The sequence below is a fragment of the Rhinatrema bivittatum genome, chromosome 4 (assembly GCF_901001135.1).
Source record: "Rhinatrema bivittatum chromosome 4, aRhiBiv1.1, whole genome shotgun sequence".
In the NCBI taxonomy this organism is placed as follows: Eukaryota; Metazoa; Chordata; class Amphibia; order Gymnophiona; family Rhinatrematidae; genus Rhinatrema; species Rhinatrema bivittatum.
Window position 1 is genome coordinate 328,874,643 of NC_042618.1, and position 26,663 is coordinate 328,901,305.

The 26,663-nt window shown below is 47.2% G+C and overlaps 1 protein-coding gene across 11 annotated transcripts in view; it reads right to left on the reverse strand.

Annotated features, from left to right (window-relative positions):
• HEXD (hexosaminidase D) overlaps nt 1–26,663 on the reverse strand; it is a 146,636-nt gene that overhangs the window by 88,871 nt on the left and 31,102 nt on the right. The window lies entirely within an intron of this gene.

Below are 26,663 nucleotides of genomic sequence, written 5' to 3' on the forward strand. Positions count from 1 at the left end.
GGGGGACAGATATTACTGTACATTGAGCAGGAGAGAGTCCTTGGGGTAATTGAGCTAGCAAAAAGTGTGGAAAGGAGGTGGCCAGAGCCAGAAGATGCTGGACTGCATTTGGAGAAGTATAAACAGCAGAAAAAAGGAGGTGTATAGGTCTGCACTAAAAGCACTGTCCTCCAGGACCTGTAGCTGCCGCAGGTTCTATTCCTGCTTTGGAGAAATTGGGAAGGAGACTGAAAGTGGGTACTAGTCAAGCTTTTTACTGCTTAACAGGTTCCATGGTATAATGGTTAGCACTCTGGGCTTTGAATCCAGTGATCTGAGTTCAAATCTTGGTGGGATCTCAATTTTACAGACAACAACCAACAAGGACTGAATTACATAGTCTGGGTATACAAATAAGCATGGGTGTAGCTTGCTGATTGCAGCGGATACTACTCCTGACTAATTAAGCTAGATATTTCACTTAGATGCAGTTCCAACACTGCTCTCTACAGTAATGGTGGGGTTGGAAGGGAAATAGAACCAAAAGGTTACTAACAGCCAAGAGAAACAGATAAGTATGAGAAAAAAAAAGTGCGAAACTTGCTGGGCAGACTGGATGGGCCGTTTGGTCTTTTTCTGCCGTCATTTCTATGTTTCTATAATATTGCTTCCAATTCTGGAAGCTGCACCTCTGAAAAGATATAAACAGGCTGAAGGTGGTCCAGAGAAAGGATACCAAAATAGTGTGGGGCCTGCATCAAAGGCTCCATAAAATAAGACTAAAGGACCTAAATACCTTACAGAAGAGGGGAGATAGGGATATATTAGAGACATCCAGATATCTCAAAGGTATAAACAAAGCATAAGAATCAAACATTTTTCAGAGGAAACTATGCTCTAGAACAGCGTTTCTCAACTTTTTTTTTTTTTTTAATATAAGGTTTTATTGACCAATATACATAAACAAAGTATGACATTAACATTTTAGGCCAATACAATTATTGAATAAAGAACCGTGTAATCCCCACCCCCCCCTCCCGTCTCTTCCCTTCCCTGAAAAAATCACAGGTTGTTCAGCAAAGGTATTGTCTATTGCTGCGAAAGTGAATACATTGTCCAATCCATCATTGAACGGAGATGTGTAACTAAGTGTCTTTCTGCTGCTGTACATGAGATAATAAACCCTCACATGTCCAAGATGTGGCTCATGGCTCATGATGATCATTGCTCCGTATCTTTTGGATTTGAAAAAGTGATAGGAATCCAAGTACAAGGGAATAAAGCTCATAGATCCAGGCTAATCACCTCCAGATAAAGTTTGAGCATTTATCCATTTAACAAAAGGTTCCCATGTATGTTGAAAAGAGGACAGTTTATCTCGTCGAATGGCAGTCAAGTGCTCCATCCGATAACACGAGTGAAGCCTGTGGATCACTGCAGAAAGAGATGGTGGGTTAGGCAATTTCCACCCTCTGGCAAGTTCACAACAGGCTGCTATAAATACCTGTGAGATGAAAGATTGCATTGATTTATCCAAATCCTCGTTGGGGAAATTCAACAAGACCTGAACAGGCTGCATCGAAATATCCAAATCGAGTTGGTCCCGCAGCCATCCTCGTACTTTGTCCCAGTAAGGAGCCACTACCAAACAGTCCCACCATACATGTAGATATGATCCCACCTGACCATATTTCCTCCAACACTTATCAGAAACCTGAGGGTACATAGTATGTAATCTGACCGGGGCCAAATGCCATCTATACAGCAACTTATAGCAATGCTCTTGTATTGCTGCAGAGATAGAACTTGTAGCAGTCCTACAGAACACAATATCCCAATCTTCCTCAGTTAATACAACAGACAATTCAGACTTCCAGGCTCGAATATGTGTGAATGCAAAAGGTGAATGTGTACTGAGAAGAACATAGAACATAGAACATAGAAAGAACTTTAGAAATAACTCCCCTGATCTTGTCAGCATGGTCACAGTACGTCTCGAACAAAGATTTGGTAGGGCGCACTGCTTGTTTGTCCCTGAGCCCGCTTAGGAAGTGCCGGACCCGGGCAACCCCCAAGAAGTCCTGCATGCCCTCCCTAAATCTATCCTGAAGATCACGGGATGACATCAGTTCTCCCTCCTTCCAAAAATGACTGATAGTTACTACACCCTGGCTCGCCCAATTACGGAAAACCTGGGAGCGAAGGCCCACTGGGAAACATGTGTTATGGAATAGGTGCGATAACTGGAAGTATGTGAAAGAGCCCACTAGTTCACCCCTCCATTGAGACCATAGAGTAAGTGTGGCCTTCAATGCTACCGGTAGAAAAACCAGCGGTCTCCAGGGATTTTTAGGCTTTCAAAACAATGCCTGCAAGCGGCATATCCCCTATCATTGCTTGCTCTAATCGGACCCACTGTTTAGTGTCAGTTTTATGGAATGCTTCAACAATTGCCCGCATATGTGCCGCTCCGTGGTACCAGACTAAATTCGGGACCCCTCTGCCCCCACGCTTCCTAGAAAGAAAAAGCACAGTTCGCGTCACCCTAGGCGGTCTTCTTTTCCAAATATAGTGGAAAAGTTTCTTTTGCCACACTTTAAGAATCGCTCTTGGTACCGGTATGGGCAGTGTTGAGAACAGATACAACAAGCGCGGCAAGACATTGATTTTTAAAATCGCAATGCGCCCCATTCACGAAAAATTTTCCCTACACCAATTATGAAGGTCCCACTCTATTTTTTTTCCAGATTGGTGTATGATTATAATTAAATAACTCAGTCAATCTGTCTCCTATTTGAACCCCTAGATACTTAATAGATTGTTTTGCCCATTTAAAGGGGAATGCCGCTGCTATATGTGCCTGTTCTGGTTGGGGTAGATTAAGGTTTAGCAGCTCCGATTTATCATGATTAACTCGAAATCCAGCCACTTTGTGAAAATCCTCCAAATCCCCCACCACAGCTGTTAAAGAATCAAATGGATGAGTCAAAGTAAAGAGGACGTCATCAGCAAAAAGTGACATTTTACAATGTATGCCCTGATGTTCAACTCCTGTCACCCTAGTCGATGAGCGTACCCTCGTGGCCAGGGGTTCTAGGAAGAGGGCGAATAACATAGGGGGAGAGCGGACAGCCCTGTCGGGTACCCCTCTGTATATCAAAGCAAGATCCGTAACCTCCATTTACCTTTACCCTCGCTTTTGGGGAATCATATAGTGCCTTTACCCAATGTTGGAAGTAATGGCCAAAACCCATCTTTTGCAACACTTTGAATAGAAAAGGCCAGTGGACAAGGTCAAAAGCCTTTTCTGCATCAATAGCCAACAACACTGCGGGAATTTGGTTGACCTGAACCCAATCAATAATATCTATGACCTTATGGATATTATCGCTAGCTATCCTAGAGGGGACAAAACCAACCTGGTCATTATGGATCAAGGTCGGTAAGATGGATTTTAGACCCTCTGCTTGGATACACGCTAGTAGCTTGAGATCAAGATTTATCAGAGAAATCAGTCTGTAAGAGCCACAAAGCTCTGGATCCCTCCTAGTTTTCGCCAGGACAAGGATGCCCCCCACACTGGCGTGTGTGGCTAAAGCTGCCGGGCCCCTTAAGGCATTAAACATTTCTATCAAAGGGCCAGAAAGGATGTGCGCCAGATTCTTATAATAAACCCCCGTAAGTCCGTCAAGTCCCGCTGCCTTGCCTGCCTTCAACATTTTGATAGTAGAAACAAAGAGAATCGGTAGTTGAAAACGCCCTTTATTAAATGATGCCCGACTCTGGGGCGTTTTCAACTACCGATTCTCTTTGTTTCTACTGCTATACAGCCAACTGGATCAGCTACCGCTTTGCTTTTTGGGTTCAACATTTTGATAGCATATTGAACCTCCACTTCCGTTATTGGCCCATCTAACCTGGCCTGCTGTTCTGGTGTCAAAACCGGTAGGGCAACCAGATTCAAATAGCTATCAATTTCCTCATCTTTAATATTCTGTTCCACCCCATATAAAGCTGCATAAAACTCAGTAAAACATTGGCGAATGGCATCTGAAGTCGTAAGTACTTCATTTTTAGTATTTTTAATTTTAGCAATGTTATTTTGGGCTAGAACTGCTTTGAGACATCTAGCTAGGAGACGCCCCGCCTTATTGCCTTCTTCATAAAAGTGTTGCTTTGTGATAGCTAAGGCCAGAGCCGTAGTTTCTGCATGTAAAAGTTGTAACTCTAATCTTGCCTATTCTAGCTGACGATACAATTTTGGACACTGCCTAGCTTGATGTTGCTGCGATAACCGGGTAATAGAGGCATGTAGAAGAGCTCTCCGTTCCCCTTTCTTTTTTTTACAAAATGTAGCTTGCGAATAAGCAATCCCCTAGCCACAGATTTGGGACATTCACAGACAAGTGGGGGTGAACACTCTGAAGTAGCATTCAACTGAAAATAGGTGCGCAGTTCTTGCCCCAGGCGCAATAAAAAAGCCTTATCAGTTAATAAATTCTCATTTAATCTCCAAAATCTTTGTCCCAAATGAGATGTGGTTAGTTTAAGGGCTAAGCTAACTGGCGTATGATCTGTCCAAGTGATTGGATCAATTCCTACCTCCAGCACTCTATTTTGTATCTGAGAATCCACTAGAAAAAACTCTATTCTAGAGTATGAGTGATGGGCCGTGGAGAAGTACATGTAAGAACGCGTACTAGGAAATCTATTCCTCCACACATCACGCAGGTCCCATCTTGCCATTAGAGATTTTAAGGAGGACCTCGCTGCTCGTGATGCATACGAGGCCTGAGCGGAATTGTCAACGGACGGATTAATCGTAATATTAAAATCCCCTCCCAGTACCAGGGGCCCCTCTGCATGCTTCAACAATAAGTTGCCAATAGCATTGTAGAAGGGGTCCTGTCCCGTGTTTGGAGCATAGACAGTGACAAAAGTCAAAACATCAACGCCTGTGCGGATCTTTAATAAGACATACCTCCCTTGTGGATCAGGAATAAAGGCAAGAACTTCATGGGTGAGATCCCTGGCTATCAAAATGCCCACTCCTGCAAATTTTGAGTCTTTAGTACTTGCTGCCAAAAATTTATGGGGAAATTGTTTAAATGATAATAGATGTTCATAACGCTTTCGTATATGTGTTTCCTGAATGAGCCCTACAGAGACTCTGCTGGCAGCCAGCTCCCGGTCTAGCAGTGAGCGTTTATGCGGGTGATTAAGCCCCTTCACATTAAGGGAAATAACCCGTAGGATCCCAGCCATATATTAAGTAAGGATTAATCCTTCATAGGATTGGAACCCGTTACCTCTGTGGGCCAAATACAAACCACTAAGGCATAGTGCTGCATAAACCTGCTTATATAAGAGACAGTCCCCTCCACCCCCCTTCCTCCTCCCCCTGTCCATCCATCAATTAGGATGGCTTGCTCTATTAACAGGGATGTCCCCATCGCAATCAGGGATAGCCTCCATCGGTAATTCTCCCCCCCCCCCCAGATCAACAACATGTATAACACAATCAACCTGTAACCAGCAAATACAGTCCAAACCATTTGAAAACTAATATAACCTGTTACCACCATTCGGAAAGATGTAAGTGTAATGTTTTTAAGAGATAGGTCCGTGGCATTATAAAGGAGCAGGATATCCAGAGTGAAAACTCAGCAAGCTAGGAAGGTGCTGGCTCCTCAGACATTCAGCCTTGGTCAGATAGGGCCGCTCTTGAATCTTCTGAATACCTCCTGAGTCTCCTGCCGCCCTTGTCCAATCTGTGCCATCTCGGTTGATCCACGATCCTATGTGATTTTGATGTGAACCATGTAGTAGATATATTGAGACTATAACCGGCCTTCTCTAGAGTCTCCACCGCCTCGCTCAGTGTCTTGACTCTGTGCGACGTGCCTTTCACTGCAAACTGATGGAAATGTCCATTTGTACCTGATGTTTTCTTTGCGCATAAAAGAGGTCACCTCTCTCATTTCATTTCTGAGCGTGGAAGATGCTAAAAAGCAAAAAGGTATTTTGCTTTTTAGCAGCATCCATAATTAAAGTCTTTTGGGCAAAGCTATGAAAACAGATCACTATGTCTCTCGGTCTGGCTTCTGATCTAGGTCCTAAAGCTCTATGCGCTCTTTCCAGCTTGATGTTTGTGACTTGCTCAGCAGCTTCACTATTAGGGATATTTCCTCCCATCAGTATAAAGCTGCATATCTTTTCAGCTATAGCTGGGAGTTGAGTAAGCAGGGGACTTGGGAACTCCTCTAATTCGCATATTGCATCTCCAGGTGCGATTTTCAAGATCCTCATCTGGTCTTGTAGCATGGTAAACTCAGATTCCAAGGGTCCCTGCTGCTGATTTAATGTATTTAGCGCTGCTGCGTGGCCCTCTGTTCTGACATCGACCTCATCCACCCTCTGCCCTAGCGCTGCAAAATCCTCTCTCAGGTCGGAAATAGAGGCCAAAAGTTCTTTTGAGTGGTTCTTAAGATCCGCCTGAAATTCCACGAACCACCCTCTTATCTCATTTCGTAGCTGCGTGACAGGCACGGGGGTCTCGATTTCGGCTTCAGCCGCGTTACCTGATGTGTCTTCAAAATTTACCATGGTGCCTTTCGCAGCGGCCTGCTCGGGCCTATCAGCGGGAACTTCAGTCAGCTCCGGTGGTAATTTAGAGAAAGAGAACTGCTTCAGATCTGCAGTTTTTCTCTTTGCTGCCATCCTAATCTGTTCAGGTGCTTGTGGTCACTTTCCGAAAATAATTGCTGGTGTCCAAGTTGAATTTTAATAGCAGAAATTACAACTGGGAGGGACAGCTCGATTTCATGCGACCATCTCCGTTGCCGGCGGAATAGCACCCCCCCTTCTCAACTTTTTTGATGCCAGGCACCAGCTAGCTACGTCCTAAATTGACATGGACAGTCAGTTGAACCACTCTTTCACCTATTCAACCAGCAAGCTACTTTCCCCCTACCAGCCCAACAGTCAGTCACCACCATCTCCTTCCCTGTAATGTTTGTAGTCTGTCAGTTGCCCCAGAAGTGAGCAGCCTAGTACCAGGAGAGTCTAATCCTGGCCATCATTGGTAGATGGACTTCAGCCTAGGCCAGATACCTTCCCTTCGGGTTGAGCCCTCTGTTGTTGGTGACCAGCAAGGCATAAGAAAGGGGGGTAGCCCCAACACGGACAAGAAGCGAGAGGCTGTACACAGGATAAGGAGCAGAAACTAACCAGAAATCCAGGAGGATAGGAAGGATGACAACAGAAACGCTGGATGTAGAAGCTTATGAAAATTGAAATCTTCTGGATTCAGAAACAGAGCCAGAGTACAAGGACCAGAGATAGGACTAAGTTCTGGCAACTGACTGCTGAGACTGCCTCAGTATAAGTACAAGCCTATACAGGAAACACGATGGCCACCAGGGGGAAGTGAGGAGCAAGGAGCTGGGAGGACTAGACAGACAGTTCCAGTGGCTTATAGTGCCACCTGCAGGCTGGAGGAGCTTTTTGCAACAGATCCTCACACTCCCCTTATCAGCCAACCCCAACCATCTCCTTCCTCCCTCCTGCCAGTCCCTACCCCAGTAATCGCCTCCCCCACTAAACTAGCCAGCCCCAGTTGCCCCAGGCTCTCTCCCTTCACTTTACTGCTGCTCATCTCCCTGCCTGCAAGGGCCACTGCTACTCCAGCCCTGCCACAGTGATGATCTTGTGGCCGGCATGGGCCACTTCTGCTGGCATGTCGCTCATTGCTTTACTCATGCTGATTTCTCTCGCACCAACAGTGAGGGAAGGAGTAATGACCTCACTCCTCCTAGATGCTCCTGTAGGCACTAGCAAAAGAAATAGCAGCCAACCACTGAAGTCCTGCTCCATGGACCAGTGATTAACATTGCTCTACAACAAAAGTAGACTAAGAAGCAATATCAGAAAATATTTCTTCATAAAAGATTGGTGGGATACATGAAACGGCCTCCCAGCAGAGGTGGTGGAGACAAAAATTGTGGAGTATTCAAGAAAGCATTGGATAAGTACAGAGGATCCCCAGTGGCAACAAGGTAGGGGACTAGGTCTGTGATGTTGCACCAGGAGAGAGATGGGGCAGACCCAATGAGCAGGCCAGAGAAAGACAAATTTGTGTGGAGTCAGCACAGTAAAACATATGAGACTGGAAGACCTAAATATGTACACCCTGGAGGAGAGGAGAAATGGGGGAATATGATACAGACTTTTAAATACCTGCAATGTATTAATGATACATATGAATTAAACCTTTCCAAAGGGAAAGGAAGCTGTAGAACTGGGATCCTGATAAACTCCAGTGGATGCATGAAATGACCTCCTGGAAGAGGTGGTGAAGACAAAATGGAGATGGAATTCAAAAGGGAATGGGATAAACAGAGGTCTTCTAGTGGCTAGAGGATGGAAATGAAGAAACAGGGAAACCTGTGATAACTTTAGGCCTCCATTGCTTGTTACGGGTTGAGATGCTGGTGTCCGTTATGAACAACATTTGGAAAGTTAAGTAACTTCACTTTGTCTTGCCCTGAAGTAGTTGTGCAGATGAAACAACAGCTGATAGGTATTTTGGGGTATTTTTCAAGGTGGACACATTAGGAAATTGAGACATTTTATATAGGTGTATGACCAAGAAGACCTGCGGTGGCCTACAATGGTAATGTGTACTAGTTTGCTGACAGCCTTAACTTAGCAGAGTTGCTTACCTGTAACAGGTGTTCTACAAGGACAGCAGGAAGTTAGTCCTCATACATGGTGACATCATCAGATGGAGCCCTGACACAGAAAACATGTCAATGTTTCTAGAAATTTGACTTGGCACACTGAGCATGCCCTATATCACGCGTCCACGTGGGGTCCCTCTCCAGTAACACAGATCGATATATAAATGAAAAATTAGGAGAAACCCAACTATCCTCGGAGAACATCTATTACAGGTAAGCAACTCTGCTTTCTCTGAGGACAAACAGGATGGTAGTCCTTACACATGGGTGAATCCCTAGCTACAAGCTGCTCCCCAACACAAAAAGGGGACCAACAGACACTTAACCAGGTTTCAATGGGCACCACAACAAATCTTGTTGGTAACATGGGGGGCAACAGCCTGAACCCAAACAATGGGCCCTAGGCTGGGAGAGCTGGGTTCTACACCTCAAACAGATTCTGAAGGACAGACTGGACGAACCTACTGTCACATTAGCCATTCCTATCCAGACAATAGTGATATGTGAATGAGTGGAGAGAACTCCACGTCACAGCCTTGCAGATCTCCTCCACGAGAACTGCTTGCAAGTGGGCCACCGATGCTGCCATGGCTCTGACAGAATGAGCTTTGACATAACCCCAAGATGCAGTCTCTCCTGGGCATAACAGAGATACAATCTGCCAGCCAAATGGATAGTGTCTGTTTGGCAACAGCAGTGCCCAACCTATTCTTATCAAAAGAAATAAAAAGTTGGGTGGACTGTCTATGGGCTTCTGTCTGCTCCAGATAGAAGGCTAAGGCTTGCTTGTAGTCTAAACTGTGCAGTGCTCGCTCATCTTGATGTGAATGGGGCCCGGGAAAGAATGTTGGCAGGGTGATGGACTGATTAAAATGGAAGTCCATCACCACCTTAGGCAGGAACTTAGGGTGTGTACACAAAACTACCTTGTCATGATAAAACTTCGTTTAAGGTGGATAAGTCACTAAGGCCTGGAGCTTGCTGACCCTGCACGTTGAGGTGACCGCCACCAAAAATATGACCTTCCAAGTCAGGTACTTCAGATCACAGCTGCACAGTGGCTCAAAAGGAGCTTTCATCAGCTGATCTAGCACCACGTTGAGGTCCCAAGACAAAGAGGGAGGTCTTAGGGGAGGCTTCAATTGAAGCAAGGCCCCACATGAATCGTATAACTATAGGCTGTACAGAGATGGGTATACCATGTACATCTTGGTGGTGTGTGCCAATAGAACCGAGATGAACTCTAACGAAGTTGGTTTTTAAGCCAGCATCCGATAGGTGTAGAAGGTAGTCAAGCAGTTTTTGCATAGGGCAGGAGAATGGATCTAGGGCCTTCTGCTCATACCACACAGAAAACCTCCTCCACTTTAGTCCATAGGAGTTTCTAGTGCAAGGCTTTCTAGAAGCCACCAGGACCTGAGAAACATCCACTCACAGATTGAGTGTTTGCAGAATTAACCTTTCAACATCCAGGCTGAGCACAACAGAGCCTGGAAGTAGAGATGCCGCAACCTGCCTCAATCTTGTGTGATGAGATCTGGGGAAGTCCCCAGACTGATCAGTCTCCGGATGGACAACTCCCGTAGGAATGGAAACCAGACCTGTGTCAGCCAATAAGGGGCTATGAGGATCATAGTCCCCTTGTCTTCATAAAGCTTAGTTCTGCAGCGCCTGTTCCACCACCAGCTAGACTCACTGCATCAACTCATCCTCGAATGTTGATGATGCCAACATCGACTGGGAGGAAGGAGAGGTGGCCAGATCCTCTTCGGACCCACGAGGCAGATTGGTGACTGGCATCAGGACTGGTAGAGACTGTTGCGGACCCCTAACACCGATGGAGGACTGGCACTCCTTGCCACAGGATCGCTTCGGGGCATCGCAGCATGAGCCGGTGCATCCCATGCATCGACGGGGACCGGCACCAATGCTTCTTCGGCTTCCCTCGATGCTTGGCTTGGTCCTTCCCCGGTACCGAGGCTGATGATGAGGAACATGACATCCTCAGCCTGGAGGAGATCAATGGTGGTCGATTCCAGCAATCCCTATCTGCTAATGGCACCGACAGAACCGATGGGCCCACCGATATCGATGGCACAGTGTCCATCAGTGCGAATTCGAGGTCCATCAATGCCAATACTGCCGATTATGATGCCTCAGTCTTCTTTGGCCCGAAGAGCTGCTCCATCTTGTCGAGCCGAAGATGACGCCTCTTTGGGGTCATTTGTACACATAAGCAGCAACCCTGGAAGACATGCGATGCCCTCAGGCAGAGGATACATATCTCATAGGGGTCCGTAATGGACATGGTCCTCGGGCACAGGGGGCATCACTGAAAATTGGATGTGGCCATGACAGGACAAAATTAAAAGGCTGAAAAATCAAAATCGATGGCGACGGGCATCGATGGCTGTTGGGCACCAAAGCACTGCCACCACGGATTCAAATGCAAAAGGAAACCTACCTGAAGTGTCAAAAACTCTGACTAGGAATATTACGGGGAATCACCGAAAGAGACCCAGTGTCAAACACCACATAAGAAATTGCCATGCTGGGTCAGACCAAGGGTCCATCAAGCCCAGCATCCTGTTTCCAACAGAGGCCAAACCAGGCCACAAGAACCTGGCAAATACCCAAACATTAAGAAAATCCCATGCTACTGATGCCAGTAATAGCAGAGGCCATTCCCTAAATCAACTTGATTAATAGCAGTTAACGGACTTCTCCTCCAAGAACTTATCTAAACCTTTTTTAAACCCAGTTACACTAACTGCACTAACCACATCCTCTGGCAACAAATTCCAGAGCTTAATTATGCATTGAGTGAAAAAGAATTTTCTCCAATTAGTCTTAAATGTGCTACTTGCTAACTTCATGGAGTGCTTTCTAGTCCTTCTATTATCCGAAAGTGTAAATAACTGATTCACATAAGAAAATTATTCCTTACCTGTTAATTTTCGTTCCTGTCGTACCACGGATCAGTCCAGACAGTGGGTTGTGTCTTCCTTCCAACAGATGGAGTCAGAGAAAAGCTTGAAGGGTGCTCTCTTATAGCCTGGAGTGCCCTCTGCATCCCTTCAGTATTGAGTATATCAAAGCAAGAAGAAACCATGGAATGGATCAAGTAAACCAACCTCAAACTGAACTTTGTACAAGAATGTTTTGATTAGAAATTGTAGTGAGAACAAACTTGCAAAAGGAACCATTGGCAATACACGAACAGTCCTCATACTGTTAATCATTCGAGCTGATATTCAAAAGTACTGTGTAGACAATCCCAAAACCCATATCTACTCTTAGGGTGGGCGTCTGGACTGATCCACAGTACTACAGGAACAAAAATTAGCAGGTAAGGAATAATTTTCTTTTCCCTGTACGTACCCGGATCAGTCCAGACAGTGGGATGTACCAAAGCTTCCCTACGTAGGGTGGGCCCCGGATAGCCCTGCTCGAATGACCTGGATGCCAAAGGAGCTAAAACCCGGTGATTGGAGATTTAAGCGATAGTGACATGCAAAGGTGTGCAACGATTTCCAGGTAGCTGCTCTGCATATGTCCTGCGGTGAGACTGCCTGGCTTTCTGCCCAGGAAGCTGCTTGAGCATGGAGCGAATGAGCCTTGATGCCCTCTGGAGGTGGCCGACCAGCACCAATGTACGTTGAAGAGATTGACTCCTTTAACTAGCGAGCAATTGTGGTTTTAGAAGCCTTGTTCCCCCTTTTGGGTCCGCTCCACAGGACAAAGAGATAGTCCGATAGGCGGAATTCATTTGTAACCTCCAGATATCGAATTAGGATGCGCTTGACATCGAGAAGTCTAAGTTCTCTGGGATCCTCATCAGGGAAGGATGGTAGATCCACCGATTGATTGAAATGAAAGGCCGAGACCACCTTTGGCAGGAAAGATGGAACTGTGCTCAAGGATACTCCCGAATCTGTGAAACGGAGGGAAGGCTCTCTGCACGACAAAGCTTGAAGCTCCGAGATCTGGCGGGCAGAACAGATGGACACCAGGGAAACTGTCTTCAGAGTGAGGTCTTTGAGGGTAGCTCTTCTCAGCGGTTCGAAAGGAGGACAACCTAAACTCTGAACTCATTTAGAAACCGGACTATATCAGGATGTGACGAAAGAGAAGCTCCATCCAGGTGATGGACAAAGGAACCAAGGGCTGCCACCTGAACCCTCAGGGAATATACCAACCCCTTCTCCAGGCCTCGCTGTAAGGATAGTATCTGGACTACTGAAGTGCGACGTGGAGATACACCTGTGGATTCACACCAGGCCTCAAAGACTTTCCACACCCGCATGTAGGAGGTGGAAGTGGAAGTCTTCCTAGCCTTCAGGAGGGTCGAAATAACATCCTCCAGGTAGCCCCGTCTCCTCAACCTGCACCTCTCAAAAGGCAGGCCGCAAGACAGAAGCGATCTGCCCGGTTGAAAAATACAGAACCCTGACGTAGAAGGTTGGGAAGATGTCCCAGGTGGAGAGGTCCGTCCACTGAGAGGTTGACTAGGTCTGCAAACCACAGTCTTCGTGGCCATTCCGGCGCCACTAGAATTACAGGACCTTCGTGAATCTCTATTCTTCGAAGCACCTTTCCCACCAGGGGCCATGGCGGGAACATGTAAAGTAGGAGGTTTCGTGGCCATGGGAGGACTAGGGCATTCACTCCTTCCGTGCCGTGCTCCCTTCTGCGACTGAAGAAGCGCGGAGCCTTCGTGTTCTTTTGAGTGGCCATCAGATCCAGATGGGGGGTCCCCCACTGGGTGAAGAGGAGAGCCACTGCTTTCTCGGAGTGTTTCCACTCTCCGGGATCTATGTGTTGACGGCTTAAGAAATCCGCTTGGACATTGTCCACTCCTGCTATGTGGGACGCCGCCAGGCGGGAGAGGTGGTGTGCTGCTCACACCATTAACTTGTCCAACCCCTGAAAGAAATGGCGGCTCTTTGTTCCTCCTTGACAGTTAATGAATGCTACCGTAGTGGCGTTGACGGTTATGGCTTGGCGCTGAACTAGGGGGAAGAAATGCTTCAAAGCAAGACGAACCGCTCTGGTTTTGAGACGACTGATTGGCCACGTCACTTGCACTGACGTCCATCGTCCCTGTGCAGACTGTGTTTGACACACAGCTCCCAATCCGGAGAGGCTGGCATCCGTGGTGATGATCACCCACTGTGGGATCTCCAAGTCCACTCCCTGCAGCAAGTGATCCAGACTGAGCCACCAGCTCAGGCTGTCCTTGGCAACTTCCGGCAGCAGAAGGAGTGCTTGGAACTCTTGAGACACTGGCTTCCAGTGGGAAAGTAACACCCTCTGCAAAGGACGCATATGCACAAAGGCCCAAGGAACCAAATCTATAGTTGAAGCCATCGAGCCCAGCACCTGGAGACAGTCCCATGCTGTGGGGAGTGAGAGGCAATGGAAGCGCTGTACCTGAGAGATAAGCGACAGAGTGGACACGCCGGAAGGAGTGGAGAGAATGAGACGGGATCTAAGGAAACTGGAAGAGTGGTCAAAGACATGGCAGCTGAGATTCAATGCAAAGAAATGCAAAGTCATGCATATGGGGAGTGGAAATCCGAATGAAATGTATTCGATGGGGGGGGGAAGGCTGATGTGCACGGAGCAGGAGAGGGACCTTGGGGTGATAGTATCTAATGATATGAAGTCTGCGAAACAATGCGACAAGGCGATAGCAAAAGCCAGAAGAATGCTGGGCTGCATAGAGAGAGGAATATCGAGTAAGAAAAGGGAAGTGATTATTCCCCTGTACTGGTCCTTGGTGAGGCCTCACCTGGAGTACTGTGTTCAGTTCTGGAGACCGTATCTTCAAAAAGACAAAGACAAGATGGAAGCGGTACAGAGAAGGGCGACCAGGAAGGTGGAGGATCTTCATCGGATGACGTACGAGGAGAGATTGAAGAATCTAAATATGTACACCCTGGAGGAGAGGAGGAGCAGAGGTGATATGATACAGACTTTCAGATACTTGAAAGGTTTTAATGATCCAAAGACAACGACAAACCTTTTCCGTAGGAAGAAAATCAGCAGAACCAGGGGTCACGATTTGAAGCTCCAGGGAGGAAGATTCAGAACCAATGTCAGGAAGTATTTCTTCACGGAGAGGGTGGTGGATGCCTGGAATGCCCTTCCGGAGGAAGTGGTGAAGACCAGAACTGTGAGGGACTTCAAAGGGGCGTGGGATAAACACTGTGGATCCATAAAGTCAAGAGACCGCCAATGTAGAGTGGGTGGCTCACCAGAAAGATGGCTACTGCCCGGAGACAATACCCTTATTAAATAAACATACAGATGCTTACTGTGACTCCAACATCGCTCTAAGCTTCAACGGCAAGAGGAAATGTGGAAAAAAGGATTTGCTATCACAAAGAGGGGAGTAGCTGGCTTGTTATGGCGGTTACTACCCCAAACCAAATAAGCCTAATACTTCACTTTCCAAGCATATACAGCATAGTTCTCTGCTTCAACGGCAGGGGAGAAGATAAGAGGGTTCGCACTCACAAAGCGGGGAGTAGCTGGCTTATTACGGCAGTTACTACCCCAAACCAAATGTGCCTGATACTTCGCTTTCGATGCATATCCAGCATGGCTCTCTGCTTCATGGCATGGGAGAGGCTGATACATCAAGCATTTCCAGCATAGCTCTCTGCTTCAACAGCAGGGGAATAAGAAAAGCTGAGGCTTCACGCATATCCAGAATAGCTTCAACTGCAGGGGAGAAGAAAAAAAAAAAAAAAAAAGGATTCGCACTCACAAAGCAGGGAGTAGCTGGCTTGTTACAGCGGTTACTACCCTAAACCAAAAGGGCCTGATACTTCACTTTCAATGCATAACCAGCATGGCTCTCCGCTTCAACGGCAGGACAGAAGAAAAACAACCAATAGGGGCTGTATGACATAGTCTGGGTAAAGGGAATAAACATGGGTGCAGCTTGCTTATTGCAGCAGTTACTACCCCTACTACCCCTAACTAATCAAGCTAGGTATTTCACTTGGATGCAGCTCCATCACTGCTCTCTACATTAATGGTGGGGGTGGAAGGGAAATAGAACCAAGAGTTAAGAGAAAATGATAAGTATGAGAGAAAAAAAATGTGTGAAGCTTGCTGGGCAGACTGGATGGGCCGTTTGGTCTTCTTCTGCCGTCATTTCTATGTTTCTATGTTTCTATGAGCACGGTCCTGACGCAGGAAGACTTTGCCCAAATTGGTATCAAACCTTGCTCCTAAAAAGTTGAGCGTCTGAGAGGGAGTAAGGCTGCTCTTGGCAAAATTGACAACCCATCCGAGAAAGTGGAGAAGCTGCAAGACTCTGCCGACCGCCCCTGGGCAAAGGTCCAGGGACTTCGCTCGAATAAGCCAGTCGTCCAGGTAGGGGTGGACTAGAATCCCCTCCCTCCGTGGGGCTGCTGCCACCACCACCATGACCTTGGTGAAGGTGCTGGGAGCGGTCGCTAGGCCGAAGGGTAGGGCCTGAAATTGAAAATGTTGACCGAGGATTTTGAAGTGAAGGAAGCGTTGATGTTCCTTGAGGATGGGGATGTGGAGATAAGCCTCCGTCAAGTCCAAGGAGGCTAGGAATTCTCCTCGGTGTACTGCTGCTATTACGGAGCGTAACGTCTCCATCCTGAAATGTGGGATCCTGAGGGCCCTGTTGACCATCTTGAGATCCAGGACTGGACGGAAGGAGTCTTCCTTTTTGGGGATGACGAAGTAGATGGAATAATGGCCTAACCCTTGCTCCTTTGGGGGAACCAGGAGGATGGCACCTAAGTCCATGAGCCGGTCGAGCGCCTGACGTACTACATATTGTTTCTTCACTGGGCCGCAGGGAGAGAAGAGAACCTGTCCCTTAGGGGTCGAGCAAATTCTAAAGCATAGCCGTGTTATAGAATATCCAGAACCCATCGGTCTGAGGTAATTTTGACCCACTCCTCGTAGAAGAGGGAGAGACGTCCCCCTATCCTGGGGGTCGAAGAGTGGGCTGGCAATTCTTCATTGGGAAGACTTGGAAGAGGCCCCCCTGAGGGAGGCTGTCTAAAGCTGGTCTTCGACCGCGAAAGGAATGAGACCAGGACTGCAACCGTGAGGAAGGAGGTCTTTGAGAGATTGTTGAAAATGCCGCTGACCCTGGAATCGGATTCTATTATTATTATTTAATTTTTATATATCGAAGTTTCATGAGAACATATAACATCGGCTTACAATAGTTAACAAATATTCCTTTAAAAATATTTGCATTTCCAAAATTAAATGAAGAGAAGTAAATACAAAGTTTCATAATAAACTAATAAAACAAATAAAATGGTAAAATAATTAAACAAAATTTAAACAGTTAAAGAAGCTGGACAGTAAGAGCAGAGATAATACAATTAACTAAATGTTTATATTAAAGGGGAATATAATCCTTAGGTTAAAGCTCTTGGAAGGCTTGATTGAATAGCCATGTTTTAATACCCTTTTAAAATATTTTAATGTCAGATTCCGTCCTTAGCTCCTGGGGTAGAGAGTTCCACAACTGGGGCCCTGCAATGGAAATAGCCCTTTCTCTGACATTATTTAAATGAGCAATTTTATGAGAAGGTATGGGTAGCATCCCTGTAGCTGCTAATCTTGTAATTCTTGATGGGATATGAAAATGTAATGTTGAGGTTAACCATTCTATCTTTTCGTTGTAGAGGGTTTTATGAATTAGCGATAGAACTTTATGCTGCGCCCTGTATTTAACAAGTAACCAATGAAGGTCTTTCAATATTGGCGTAATGTGATCAGATCTTTTAGTTCCTGTTAAAAGTCTAGCTGCTGAGTTCTGTAATAGTTGTAATGGTCTTGTCACATTCGCTAGTAGGCCTTCTAGTTAGTAGAATTGAATGTCCTGGAGGTCCGAGGACGATCCTCCGGCAGCTTATGCACCTTTTTCTCTCCCAGGGATCTGATGAGTTGTTCAAGATCCTCACCAAACAGTAATTTGCCTTTGAAGGGGAGAGATACCAGCTGAGTCTTAGATGAAGAATCAGTCGACCAATTACGGAGCCAGAGGAGACGCCTGGCAGAGACTGCTGATACCATTGATCTGGCCAGGATGCAGAGTAAGTCATATAGCGCATCCGCTCCATAAGTTATTACCGCCTCTAGGCCTGTTGTGCTTCCTCTTGTGGCAGGTCTTGAGCACTGAGCAGCTGCTGGACCTATCTGAGACCTGCACACTGCATTAAAGAGCTGCACACTGTGGCTCTTACCCCCAAGGCTGATACCTCAAAAATCCTTTTGAGGTAGACTTTGAGCTTCCGATCCTGGAGGTCTCGGAGGGCAGCTCCACCCGCGACTGGGATGGTAGACCCTTTTTGTGACCGCCATTACTGACGCGTCTACCTTGGGGACTTTGAGGAGTTCTAGGAATTCCTCCGGGAGAGGATAGAGCTTGTCCATAGCTCTTCTTACTCTCAAAATAGACTCTGGCGAATCCCATTCTCTGGATAGCAATTGAAGGAGCATATGATGAAACGGAAACGTTTTCGCTGGTGGACGCATTCCGGCAAGGACGGGATCCCCTTTCGTGGCCCCCATACTGGTGCCAGGTGGATCCTGTGGAGCCTCAATATCCAACACTGCTAGGACATGGGGAATAAGAGGATCAAGTTCATCCCTCTGAAAAGACCCTAGGGTCATCCCCTTCCATGTGCATGTGAGAAATCAGATCATCCTGGTCCGGCCCCAGAGCACCCTAGGGAGAAGGATCCGGATGGGGGACCACCATGACTCTGAAGGATCCCTGAGGAGATGCAATGGACCCCTGATGAACTGCCTCGGACTGCAGAGGATCTGTCAATCTAATCACCTTAGGAGGAGGGGGGCCTGAAGATGTTTCCGGGTGCTTTCCAAACTACCAAATAAGCACTGTGCAAAAGAAGCACAAAATCCGCTGAAAAAAGGCTGGGGGGTGGAGGTCCCGAGTGAGGAATAGCAGGAAGGTCCCCTGGTGTTGCCCCCTGGCCCGGAGGGTTAACTGGAGTTAAAACCAGTGGGGATGGAAAAAAACCGCTGTCTGAATCCTCATTTGGCTGCCTAGGAGCGCCCGGCTCTGTAAACAAAATGGCCGCCGTTCCCGCGCTAGACGGGATCGGGGCCGGCCGCCCAGTTAGCAGTTGCGTCTGGGAGCGCAAAGCCGAATGTCCAGCCGGCCTCAAGGGACCCTCCCCGCCGGGGAGGCACCTCGAACAAATGCCTTTGCGGGAGAGCCGCGTCCCGGGCTCTCCGCAGGCAGCGCATTGCACTGAGCGCGGCATGGGGGAAGGGAAAGTCTGGTAATAAATGAGAAACACCCCCGGAACCTGGAAGGAGTGGGCAAGAGAACCTCTGCTCAGAAAACAACTTGGCTTTTTACAAAAAGCAGAGGAAAAGAAAATTATTCCTTACCTGCTAATTTTCATTCCTATAGTACCATGGATCAGTCCAAACCGTGGGTTATGTCCCCCTTCCAGCAGATGGAGTCAGAGCCAAAACTGAGAAGGCAGTCCCTCACAACTGGTGCACCCTCTGTAAACCTTCAGTATTAAGAATATCCAAGCAATAAGGAAAAACACCTTGGATGGATCAATACAAATTGAATATCAACTGTAAACAAGTCTAAGCAAAAAACTTGCAACCTGAACTCTTAATCAGTCCCATAATTACACAGTCGAGCTGAAAGATTATCCCAAAGAACCCCCAACAATCCATAGGGTGGGTGTCTGGACTGATCCATGGTACTACAGGAACGAAAATTAGCAGGTAAGGAATAATTTTCTTTTCCCTGTGCGTACCAGGATCAGTCCAGACGGTGGGATGTTCCAAAGCTTCCCTAAGTAGGGTGGGCCACTGATAGCCCAGCTCGAATGACCTGAGCCCCAAAGCAGCCCATGATCGGTGGTTGAAGATTCAAGCGATAGTGACGCGCAAATGTGTGCAACAACTTCCAGGTAGCCGCTCTGCAAGTCTCCTGCGGAGAGGCCGTTCGGCTTTTTGCCCAGGAGGCTGCTTGAGCTCGAAGAGAATGAGCCTTTATACCGTCTGGCGGTGGACGCCCAGCACCAACGTACGCCGTAGAAATTGCTTCCTTTAACCAGCGGGCAATGGTGGTTTTAGAAGCCTGGTGTCCCTTCTGGGGACCACTCCAGAGGACAAGAGGTGATCCGATAAACGGAAGCATTGGTAGCCTCCAGACATCGAAGGAGGACGCACTTGACATCGAGGCGTCTAAGCTCTCTGGAATCCTCGTCCTGGAAGGACGGGCAGCTCCACCAACTGATTCAAATGAAAGAACGAGACCACCTTTGGTAAAAAAGATGGTACGGTACACAAGGATACCCCTGAATCCGTGAAGCATAGATAAGGCTCTCTACATGACAAGGCTTGAAGCTCCGAAATTCTGCGAGCGCACACCAGGAATACTGTCCTGACAGTGAGGTCTTTGAGGGTAGCTCTCTTCAGAGGTTCAAATGGTGGACCGCCTAGAATTCGAAGGACCAAATTCAAGCTCCACGAAGCGTATCGGTGGCTTCACATGCTTTACTCCCTGTAAGGACCGGACTATGTCAGGGTGCGATGAAAGAGTAGTTCCATCCTGATGATGGAGGGAACCAAGGGCTGCCACATGTACTCTGAGGGAACTGTAGGCTAATCCCATCTCCAGACCTTGCTGCAAGAAAAATAAGATCTGGGATATTGTCGCATGATGTGGAGAAAGTTGTGTAGACTGGCACCAAGACTCAAAACTTTCCAGACCTGGACATAGGACATGGAGGTGGAAGACTTCTTAGCCTTGAGAAGAGCGGAGATAACAGCCTCTGGGTACCCTCCTCTTCTCAGCCGGCGCTGCTCAAAAGCCAAGCCGCTAGACAGAAGCAATCTCCCTGGTCGAAAAATACTGGACCCTGTCAAAGAAGGTTCAGCAGATGTATCAGTCGAAGCGGGCTGTCCACCGCTAGGGTTGGCCAAGTCTGCAAACCACAGCCGGCGAGGCCATTCCAGAGCTACCAGGATCATGGGCCCCTGGTGACTCTATTCTTCGGAGCACCTTTCCCACTAGGGGTCAAGGCGGAAAGACGTAGAGCAGGAGGTCCCGCAGCCACAGGAGGACTAAGGCATCGACGCCCTCTGCGCCTTGTTCTTCTTCTGCGACTGAAGAAGCGCGGAGCCTTCACGTTCCTTTGAGTGGCCATCAGATCGAGATGGGTAGTCTCCCATCGCGTGAAGAATGACACTGCTTCCTGGGACAGCTCTCTCTCCCCGGGATCTAAGCGTTAGCAACTTAAGAAGTCTGCTTGAACATTGTGTACGCCTGCAATGTGAGACACCGCCAGATGGAACAAATGGAGTTCCGCCAACGGCATTAGCTTGTTCGTCTCCTGAGCGACATGGAGACTCCTTGTCCCTCCCTGATGGTTGATGTACGCCCCTGTCGTTGTGTTGTCGAAGAGGATTCGGACTGCTCGGCCTTGGACTAGAGGCAGAAAGCGCTTCAGTGCCAGACGAACCGCTCTTGTCTCCAGATGGGCCATGCTGACTGAACTGGTGTCCACTGCCCCTGCGTCGATTGGTGTCCGCACACAGCCCCCCCAGCCGGCGAAGCTGGCATCTGTCATATTGATCACCCACTGCAGAGCCTCTAGGTCCACCACTCTTAGCAAGTGATCCAGGTTGAGCCACCAGGTCAGGCTGTCCTTGGCTAGAGATGAAAGCAGCAGAAGAGTCTGAAATTCCCGAAACACCGACTTCCAACGGGAGAGTAATGCTCTTTGCAAGGGACGCATGTGGGAAACGCCCAAGGCACTATATCTATAGTGGAGGCCATGGAGCCCAGCACCTGGATATAGTCCCAAGCAGTGGGAAGTCGGAGGTTCCGAAAGCACTGAATCTGAGAGAGGAGAGATTGGGCCCGATCCAAACAAAGAGAGACTGTGCCCACTTTGGTGCCGAAATGAGCTCCCAAAATGTCGAGTGACTGCGCCGGAGTGAGTCTGCTCTTGGCAAAATTGACGATGCAGCCTAATGACTGGCAAAGAAGTAATACTCTTTCCACTGAGTGCTGGCACAAATCCGTGGACTTTGTCTGGATGAGCCAGTCGTCCAAATAGAGATGGACCAGAATCCCTTCCCGCTGTAGGGCCACCGCCGCCACCACAACCATAACTTTGGTGAAGGTGCGAGGAGCGGTCGCCAGGCCAAATGGCAGGGCCTGGAACTGGAAATGCTGCCCTAAAATCTTGAAGCGGAGGAAGCGCTGATGCTCCTACAGGATAGGGATATGAAGATAAGCCTCCGTCAAGTCCAAGGACATGAGGAACCCTCCCCGGTGTACCACGGCAATCACTGAGTGCAGGGTTTCCATCCTGAAGTGTGGTATCTTGAGAGTCCTGTTGACCATCTCGGGGACTACGAAGTAGACGGAATAATGGCCGAACCCTTGTTCTGGTACCGGCATCAGGAGAATGGCACCCAAATCCAGGAGCTGATCCAGTGTTTGTCGCACTGCGCACTGTTTGATGAGACCGCATGGAGAGAAGACAAACCTGTCTCTGAGAGGTCGAGCAAATTCTAAAGTGGAACTGTGCCGTAGAATATCCAAGACCCACCGGTCTGAGGTGATTTTGATCCACTCCTCGTAGAAGAGGGAAAGATGTCCTCCTATCCTGGGAACTGAAGAGTGGACCAGCAACGTTTCATTGGGTAGATGTAGCAGAAGCTCCGTGCGTATAGGAGTTCCGAGCCGGTCTCCGGCCTCGAAAGGAATGAGACCTGGACTGCGACCTCAAAGAGGGAGTCCTGTGAGGCACCAGTCTAGTCTGACGACAACGCCATTGGCCTCTGAACCGGGTCCACGTACTGATGATCTTCCGGCAATTTATGCACCTTATTCTCTCCAAGCGATTTAATGATCTGGTCCAACTCGTCTGGGACGGACCCATCAATGTCCCCGTCTGCATCCCCAAGGAGAAGGTCCTGTGACCCAGGGTCCGGCAGATTAGGAGCTAAAGATCCCAAGGAATTAACAGCTGTCTGTCCTGACTGTCCCCTAGAGGGATCCAACACCCCTGATGGCCTGGGGACCTTTGCTGGTATAAATCCCTCCTCCTGCCATTCAGCCTCCACTTCTAAAAAAAGCTTTGTGCATTAAAATCACGAACTTAGAAGAAAAGGCCTGCTGTCTCTTTAAAGTCCCCTCCGGGGAGGGGCCGCATCGGGAGAAGAGGCAGGCTCTAGGTCAGCCAGTTGCACAGGGCTTAAATTAGGTGTAATAAAAGTACAACATCAGTAGGAAAATGAGAATTCCCTTCCTCCATCTGGCCAAGAAACAGGTACAGCAGGCTGGCTCTTCACAAGTGGATACAAAATGGCAATTGAGGCATGGGGGGGGGGGGTGAGGAGTTGCCGCGGGAACGGCAAAGTCCTTCTGTGTCTGGCTGCTGCGAGCGGGAGAGAGAGAAAACTGCTCTCCGCTTCTTCCCCCATAACCTGCCGGTCCTTGTACAGGGTACTGATTAATAAAAAGTAAAAACCTTTCCTCTTTTTCTTTTCCCTTCCAGACAGCCTAAAGTGACAGAGGGATTTTACTTCTCTGACGAGACCCCTGAGGTATGAGGCTTCTCAGGGATGTTAAAGTGACAGAGGGATTTTACTTTTCTCATGAGACTTCTCAGAGGTCTCCACGGGGAAGGGACTGGACCACCCCTCCTCCTGCACCCAGCTCCTCACAGGAACAAGAAATTCAGCGCTGCTACCTGTCAGAAATGACCCGTTCTCCCGTTCAGTCAGAGGAATGGCACGTCTCTGCGACTGTTAGGCTTCCCCGAGGAAGAAACGGCATCTCAGGGCAGCAGGGGGTCGTGGGGGAGAGGTTGGACCACCAACATTCACCCGTAAGGCAGCTGAAATACTGGCTGTAAGAAATAAGTAAACACTTACCCCAAAAACAACAGAATAACATAAGACGGAATGTACAAGACAGATCTGTCACTGAAAACAAAGGTCTGCCTGCAAGTCTCCAGAGAAGCTGAACACAGGCTTTTTTTTTTTTTAAACTTTATAACTATGATCCATCCAAGGAAAGAATTAGAGGAAAACAAAGAATAAAGAAATTCTGTAAACTACCCTCTAAATGAACTGGGGAATCGAAGGTGCAACTGCCATCTGCTGCAGTCAGAGAAATACTGAAGGTTTACAGAGGGCGTACCAGTTATGAGGGACTGCCCTCTCAGTTTTTGCTCTGACTCCATCTGCTGGAAGGGGGACATAACCCACGGTCTGGACTGATCCTGGTACGTACATGGAATGTCATCTCTCTGGTCAGCGTGCCATCGTGAGGGGGGAGAGGTTGGACCACCAACATTCACCCCTGGAAGTCAGAGAAGCCTGAGAAGGATAAAGTACAAAAACTTACCAAATCTACTCTGAAAAATGCTAGGTAATACTGCTATCAGTTTTGCCTGCAAGTTTGGAAGTGATTGAGAAGCCAGAACCCCCTTTTTTTTTTTTAAACTTGATCCATCCAGACAGTAAAAGAATTGAAGAAGGAATGAGAGAGAGAAATCTAAACTTCTATCCTGCTGTAGCTGAAATGGGGAACTGCATGTTCTGCAACCTTCATCTGCTGGAGTCAGAGAAATACTGAAGGGACGCAGAGGGTGTCCAGGCTATAAGAGAGCACCCTTCAAGCTTTTCTCTGACTCCATCTGCTGGAAGGGAGAGACAACCAACTGTCTGGACTGATCCGGGTACGTACTCATTCAAGACCTCTCATGATTTTAAAGACCTTTATCATAACCCCTCTCAGCCATCTCTTCTCCAAGCTGAACAGCCCTAACCTCTTCAGACTTTCCTCATAAGGGAGCTGTTCCATCCCCTTTATCATTTTGGTCGCACTTCTCTGTACCTTCTCCATCGCAACTATATATTTTTTTAGATGCGGCGACCAGAATTGTACACAGTACTCAAAGTGTGGCCTCACCATGGAGCAATACAGAGTCATTATGACATTTTCCATTTTATTAACCACTCCCTTCCTAATAATTCCTAACATTCTGTTTGCTTTTTTTGACTGCTGCAGCACACTGAGCAGACAATTTCAAAGTATTATCCACTATGATGCCTAGATCTTTTTCCTGGGTGGTAGCTCCAAATATGGAACCTAACATCGTGTAATTACAGCAAGTGTTATTTTTCCCTATATGCAACACATTGCACTGGTCCACATTAAATTTAATCTGCCATTTGGATGCCCGATCTTCCAGTCTCGCAAGGTCCTCCTGCAATGTATCACAATCAGCTTGTGATTTAACTACTCTGAATAATTTTGTATCACAAAGAAAAAAACCAGCGGAAAGAGATAAAAAGTTTTCCAAAAAGCCAAAGTGAGCTCACTCACACTGCTATACTTACAGCTCTGCAGAAAAAGAGAGACTGAAGAGGGACCCTGTGTGAACACGTGGTACAGGGCATGCTGAGCATGCTCAGTGTGTCAAGTCAAAGTTCTAGAAACTATGACATAAGTCTTCCGTGTCGGGGCTCCATCTGATGATGTGAGGACTACCATCCTGCTTGTCCTTGAGAAATATTAATGTGAGATTTATGGTGCATTTATATTTTTTAGATTTGTAGCTGTATTTAATATTGTGTTTGGTTCGACTGAGCACAGTACATAAGAAGAATATAAGAACATAAGGCTTGTCATACTGGTTCTACTGGGTCAGACCAAAAGTCCATCAAGCTCAGTATCCTATTTCTAACAGTGGCCAAGCCAGGTCACAAGTACCTGGCAGGATCCCAAGGGGTAGATAGATTCCAAGCTGCTTAGCCCAAGAATAAGTAGTGGATTTCTGCAACTGTACCTTAATAATGGTGTGTATGTATGAGAGGGTGCCTGTGTGTATGAGTGGGAGTGTGTGTGTGTATGTTTGAGAAGGTGTGTGTGTGTGAGTGTCTGTGTGTATATGAGAGGGTGCCTCTATGGGTTTCTGTGATAGATCGTGCCTGTGCAGTTGTCTGTGAGCGAGTGCCTGTGCATGTGTGCTTGTGCATATGTGTGTGAGAGAGGTGAAAGTTTGTGTGCTCTCCTCTAATCCAGGACAATCTCAGGATGATCAGAAATCTAAATTTCCCAGGTATGGCAAGCAAGAGATTTTTTTTATCCGTGTTAGTTTTAATTATTGGATGTGATGTCTGTTATTTTGAAATGTTTTATTAGTGTTTGGTAATTCTAGTCATCAGCTGTTTTTGATAAGTATATATTTTTTTTTAGTATGGTTTTACTATTCTGATTGATTTATATTTCTTGATTGTATTGTTTTAAATAGTGATCACTGCTTTTCCATTAATGCACTGTATACAGAATCTGGCTTGTGGTTTCCAGCTCAGTTTTTGTCTGCATGTGTGTGTGTGTGTGTGTGTGTAAGTGTGTATGTGTTAGTATGTGAGAGTGAGAAAGGAAGCATGTGTGTGGGCGAGAAATAGAGGAAGCGTGTCTGTGTTGTGAGAGACACAGAGGAAATGTGTGTGTGTGTCTCTCACACACACACTTACATACATGCTTCCTCTATCTCTCTTTCTCACACACACACACACACACACACACACTCCCTCTGTCTCTCACCAAGCGTGTGTGTGTGTGTGTGTGAGATAGAGGGAGCATATTATGTGTGCTCGTGTCCTCAGTTTATGACAGTCTTAGCATGACAGATATGGAGAGAAGGAGATTTTTAAAATCCTTATAAGTTTTAATTATTGGGTGTTATTTGATGTGTCTGCTGTTTTGAAATATTTTATCGATGTTTAGGAAATTTTAAAATTATATATGGGGGGGGGGGGGTGCCAAAGGAAGTATCTGTCCCAGGTGCCAAATACTTTAGGTACGCCACTGGACCTCACTTTCTAAAACTTTTATTGAACAGG